Below are 5,650 nucleotides of genomic sequence, written 5' to 3'. Positions count from 1 at the left end.
GCCATTTTCCAGGGAGTCAAAGAGCACTGCTCTCTCTGGGATACTTGTAGGAATACTTCTTTGAACTGCCTACAGCTAATTTCACTATGGAATTAGCCTACCACTTTATTCTCCTGTGGCTTCCCTCTCTGGGGAATGCCCCAAAAGGCTGGTTGGTTGCCTGCTTTGGTATAGAGCACCAGGAATGTTGGACAGAATTACCTTAGCCAGGTAGATCACTGCAGAGGTTGGGCAGAGGTTTCTGCAGCAGCTTGGAACGTTGGCGAGTGTTGGCCAAGCTGCCTTGGGCCATGTGAGGCACTAAGGTAGGCAGGAGAAAGTTACTCAATCATGCGGACCCAGAGAAAAATAGGAGCTACCTCAGCCACACAGGCAGGAATTCCCCAGGTAAGAAATTGGGCGGAGTATCCCCTGGTGGCAGTGGGCTGGGCCTTGGGCTATGCTGCACAAGGTGAAGCTCAGGTAACTGGGTGTGGCACAGGCGTAAGAGGAGTGGTCTGGAGGTTGGCAGTGGAGTGTGAGAGAACAGGGAAGAGACAAAGAGGGGGGGAACCGAAGCCCAATGAGACTGTGGAGTGATAGAGAGAAGAGAGGGAAACAAAAGTAACAATATAGTTGAGCCCCAAACCCTGCCTGTGGGGCTGCAAGGCTATAATCCATGGCCTGAGGTTGCAGCAAGCTGTGGCTGAATTGAGTTAAAGCCCCTGTGCCAGTTCCAAATGGTTCTGGCTCCTGCCAAGACAGTGGCGGGGCTAAGGTCAAACTCTAGCTGGCCTCCACTGTGGCAAGTCCATCACCCCCAGCCCCTCAAAACCTTATGGATCTATGCCTACTTATCTTTATGATGCTTCTCCTGCGATCCTGCAGTGTTGAATTTCCCTCTTAGTGACTCTCCTGTGTTGGGAGCCGATAGCCATTAAGACCCTGGCCTCAGACACGTAGCAGAAACTTGGCCGCTTTCTAACAGCAAGGCTTTGTTTCCTGCCCAACTTCCCCCCCACATTCCAAACTACGTGCCCAGTAGCATGAGCAGTTGCGATAACTGACCTTGCTGCCATTAGTCAAAGTACTGAGCACCCATTGAACTGCAGATATACCATATTAGGAACATAGTGATAAGTTCACCCGTACGTCACCACGATGTCTTTGAGTACTGTTGCGCACCCTTTGTACCTTATTGGGAATATGTGGCTGATTGGTTGTTGTACAGTGTGCGGTTGTTACACAGTGTGCTTCATTGGAATATGTGCCTCCCACTTCCTTCTCTGTTGTGAATATATACCCAGAGTTTTGGCAAAATAAACGGGCTTGATCAGCACTTGTCTTGCCCCATGTCTCTGTGTCTTTTTTTCATCCAGGTTCGTTGCCCCTCCGGGTCACTGTGTGAGGGTCTCGCTGGACGAGACCCTAACACTCCTGGGCTGATTTCTGCTGAGTCCCTCTGGTATGTGTTCCTCAGTCACCATCTTCCCGGAAGTCTGGCTATAGGTTTTGTTGTTTATTTTGTTTTTTCTCTTCTTTGATTGTCTTAATGCATGGCCATTGGAGAAACATAGGCACTAGAATGGGGTGGGATTATTCTTAACTTCTCAAGTTGTTGGTTCCTTAACATGATGATTCTGCAGTCACTCTTCCTGAGGAACCCTCAGCTAAAAGTCTTCGTAGAAGGAAGACATGACAGAAGAACCGTTAGCATCTGCTAATGAATTTCCATGTGGATTGACAAACTTTTGCAACACATTACATGAGTGCTACAATTCCATGTATCCATGTTGTGTCTCAACTCAGAGATTGCTTTAAAAGATATGAAGGTTATCAGAAGTGGCATGATCAATAACTACTTAATGGTCTTTGACATTTTCAAATGCTCAGTTTATTCACTGCAAACACACATCAAACAATCTAATAATCTTAAAGTTAAGTCAAACTATTAAGTGTAAGAATACCAGGGCAAATATAAGACTATAAGGGCAATATACTACACACATTATTATTTCAGCACTCATCCCAATAAGCACAGACTTCATCGGATTAATTACCCTGGGTACAGTTGGAGAGAGCAGGAGTTGATGTCTCCTTGGTTACTAGCTCTCTGAAAAGTCAGTGTCTCTACCAGGGTTCATATAGGCAGTTCAGCTGGCTGTTTGATGTCATTCTGGAAATTCCACGACATTTGGAAAAGCCTTACCATTGTTCCCCAGACTTTCTGGGGTGGCTCTTTAGTCCATCTGTTTGTTCTTAGCAGTGGCTCAACCTTCTGCCTGGGTCTTATAGTATTTTTAGTTCTCTTTTAAAATGGAATTTCTTGTGTTCATCATTCACCATCTTGCAAGGCATTTCCACATCTTTCAAGGTAGTTCCATGATGCTCTCAGCAGCAGGTACCTTCCCCCTGAGAGCTTCAGAGGAAATGGCTTCAGCACAGCATATGACTGCAGCCCTTAGAGAAGTGATTGATTGCATGGATAAAACTTCTAGCATTCCACCCATTATTCTTCTTTAGTTTTTGCACATGGCTTTCCCACAGTTTACAGAGAAAGGTGAACAAGGACAATATCTTCAGGAGGATGCTAATGAATGTTGGATACAAATGATGCAAGTATTGCAACAGAAATTAGCAGCCTTGATGGAGCCCGGCTATCAAAAGATACAGCGTATGCTCACCTTCCCGATATGATCACTGCAGACAAATGGATGCATAAGCAAATGTGGTGAAGAAAGCCGATGGTGCCTGACTATCAAACGATATAGCATCTGGGGTCCTAAAGGCTTAAAGGTAAACAAGTGGCCATCTAGCTCAGAAACAGCAAAGCCCACATGGAAAAAGTACACCAGCTTGTGTGATTATGAGGTGTCGAAGAGATCAGGTATCAGGCATCAAAGAATAAAAAATCATACCATTATGTGCTTACCTTTCCAATAAGATCTCAGAAGACAAATGGGTGCATAAGCAAAAATGGTGGAAAAGCTGATGGTGCTCGGCTACAGAAAGATATAGCGCCTGGGTTCTTAAAGGTTTGAAGGTAAATAAGCAACTAAGTAGCTCAGAGGCAACAAAACCCACATGGAAGAGGCACACCAGCCTCTGTGATCACGAGGTGTTGAAGGGATCAGGTATCAGGAATCAAAGAACAAAACATCAAATCATTGTGAATGGGGAAGAAGGCATATTGCAGACCCAAGACCCATCCTTAGGCAACTGGACATCCCCTTCTCAGGAAACTACACATGCCCTTACAGAAGAGTCACGGAGAGGAGACAAGCCAGTCAGGGTGCAGTGTAGCATTGATGAAACATATAACTTTCTTCTAGTTCCTAAATGCTTCCTCCCAACTGACTATTATGATCCCAATTCTACCTTACAAATCCAGCTAGACCAGAGGATGTACACTGGTACAGATAAGAACCAGAAACACAGGGAATCCAGGACAGATGATCCCTTCAGGACCAGTGCTAAGAGTGGTGATACTGGGATGGTGGATGGAAGGGTGGTGGAAAGGGGGAACTGATTATAAGGAACTACATATAACCTGCTACCTGGGGGATGAACAACAGAAAACTGGGTAAAGGGAGATGTTGGATACTTTAAGATATGACAAAGTAATAATCATTTATAAATTATCAAGGGTTCATGAGGGAGTGGGGAGGGAGGGGGGGAAATGAGGAGCTGATACCAAGGGCTAAAGTAGAAAGTAAATGTTTTGAGAATGATGATGGCAACAAATGTACAAATGTGCTTGGCACAATGGATGGATGTATGAATTGTGATAAGAGTTGTACAAGCCCCCAATAAAATTATTTTTTAATAGAAGACTGAAATTAGCAACCTTAGAGGATGATTCTATTAAAATGAGACATTCATCTGTGTCATCAGTGACACATTCTAAAAGAAAATTTTAATTAATCAGTTCTTCTGTGTTGAGTTTGAAACCATGAAATGTACAGAATATGGAGAAGTCACTAAAAGAAAGGAAAATCAGCTTAAACATACCTGCTTTATTAATCAAAAGGCCAAGGTTTTTTTCCAGGACAAATTGTGATTGCAGGAAGAAATCGGAAAACAGTCTCTACCATTGCATAGACATGCTTTGTACATCAAATCTTCCAAGATCAGCAACTGCCTGCTTACTTGACAATTTAGATGGTTTGATTTTTTTAATATAAAGAGAAGGAATCTATGAATGTCAAAGTTCTTCAGGATGTTAAATTTCCTCTTATGTTGGATGTGTATGAACTATGTATAACAGAACTTCAAGATAAAATGGTGTTGTTTTCAAGGATCTGGAAGATTAAAAATTTAATCAGCAACCAAAATAAGTGATCAAAAAAGTAGTTCCCAGAAAGAAGTTAAATATGAACCCTTTTCTTTTGCTGATGCTATTGGCTCTCATAACTGTGGATACTATGACTTTCAAGCATTGCTAACTCATGTAGGAAGGCCTATTTCTTCAGGTCATTATATATCCTTGATGAAAAGGAAACAAAATGAATGGATAATATTTGATGGTGATAAAGTCAACATCGTTACACCAGATGATGTATTGAGGCTTTCTATTGGTGGAGACTGATATATGCTTATGTTTTATTCTATGGGCCTCACAGAGTTAAAGTAATGGAAAAGGAAAGTGAATGGTAATCTTCATTTCAGCTATTTATGCTTAGGTGTGAAATAAGTGTTATTTGTTGATCATTTCTATGATCTACATCGGGGTGTCAAACTGGCAGCCAGTGAAGTTTCAATAAAATGAAAATAGAAAAAATTGTTATGAAGAAAAAAAAGCACTTAGGGGAGATTGAGGCCATATGGCACACACAATTCCTTCATTACATTGTATTTCAGAGCATCATGGGCCATAAAAAATTACCTCAGGGGACACATGCGGCCCGCAGGCCGCCAGTTTGACACCCCTGATTGAGAGTTTTAGAAGAAGGTAATTAAATGGTTGTATGTTTTCACTCACAAGGAACAAGAGGCTGAAAGAAGACTTGAAAGCCACTCTGTATCAATGTAAAAAAAAATTACAGAAAAATTATCTTTGGAATCTGCTACCCTACATAAGGTATCAGGAAGACATGCACAAAAGGTTTACCTCATACATAATTTTTAAATAATTCTGAGGTGAAATGCTTTTCAACCATTACCTATTTTTTTCTTTTTAAATCATTTTATTGGGCCTCATACAACTCTTATCACAGTCTATACATACATCCATTGTGTCAAGCACATTTGTACATTTGTTGCCATCATCATTCTCAAAATGTTTTTTTTTCTACTTGAGTCCTTGGTAGTACCTCCTCATTTTTCCCCTCCCTCCACACCCCACACCCCTCATTAATTCTTGATAATTTATAAATTGTTATTATTTTGTCATGTCTTATACTCTCCAACATCTCCCCTCACCCACATTTCTGTTCTCCGTCCCCCAGGGAGGGGGGTTATATGTAGATCCTTGTGATCTGTTCCCCCTTTCTATCCCACCTTCCCCCTACCCTCCTGATATTGATACTCTCATTATTGGCTCTGAGGGGTTTATCTGTCCTGGATTCCTTGTGTTTCCAGTTCTTATCTGTACATCCTCTGGTCTAGTAGGATTTGTAAGGTATAATTGGGATCATGATAGTGGGGGTAGGGGAGAGGAAGCATTTAGGAA

The 5,650-nt window shown here is 42.0% G+C and overlaps 1 pseudogene; it reads left to right on the top strand.

The window, feature by feature from the left end:
* The first annotated feature begins 330 nt into the window (after positions 1-330).
* Positions 331-4,635, top strand: LOC142422691 (ubiquitin carboxyl-terminal hydrolase 14 pseudogene; annotated as a pseudogene).
* The last annotated feature ends 1,015 nt before the right edge of the window (positions 4,636-5,650 follow it).

Source organism: Tenrec ecaudatus, chromosome 12 (assembly GCF_050624435.1).
Source record: "Tenrec ecaudatus isolate mTenEca1 chromosome 12, mTenEca1.hap1, whole genome shotgun sequence".
Taxonomy (NCBI): Eukaryota; Metazoa; Chordata; class Mammalia; order Afrosoricida; family Tenrecidae; genus Tenrec; species Tenrec ecaudatus.
Note: the sequence above shows the minus strand (reverse complement) of the source record. Positions and strands in the feature narration are given on the sequence as shown.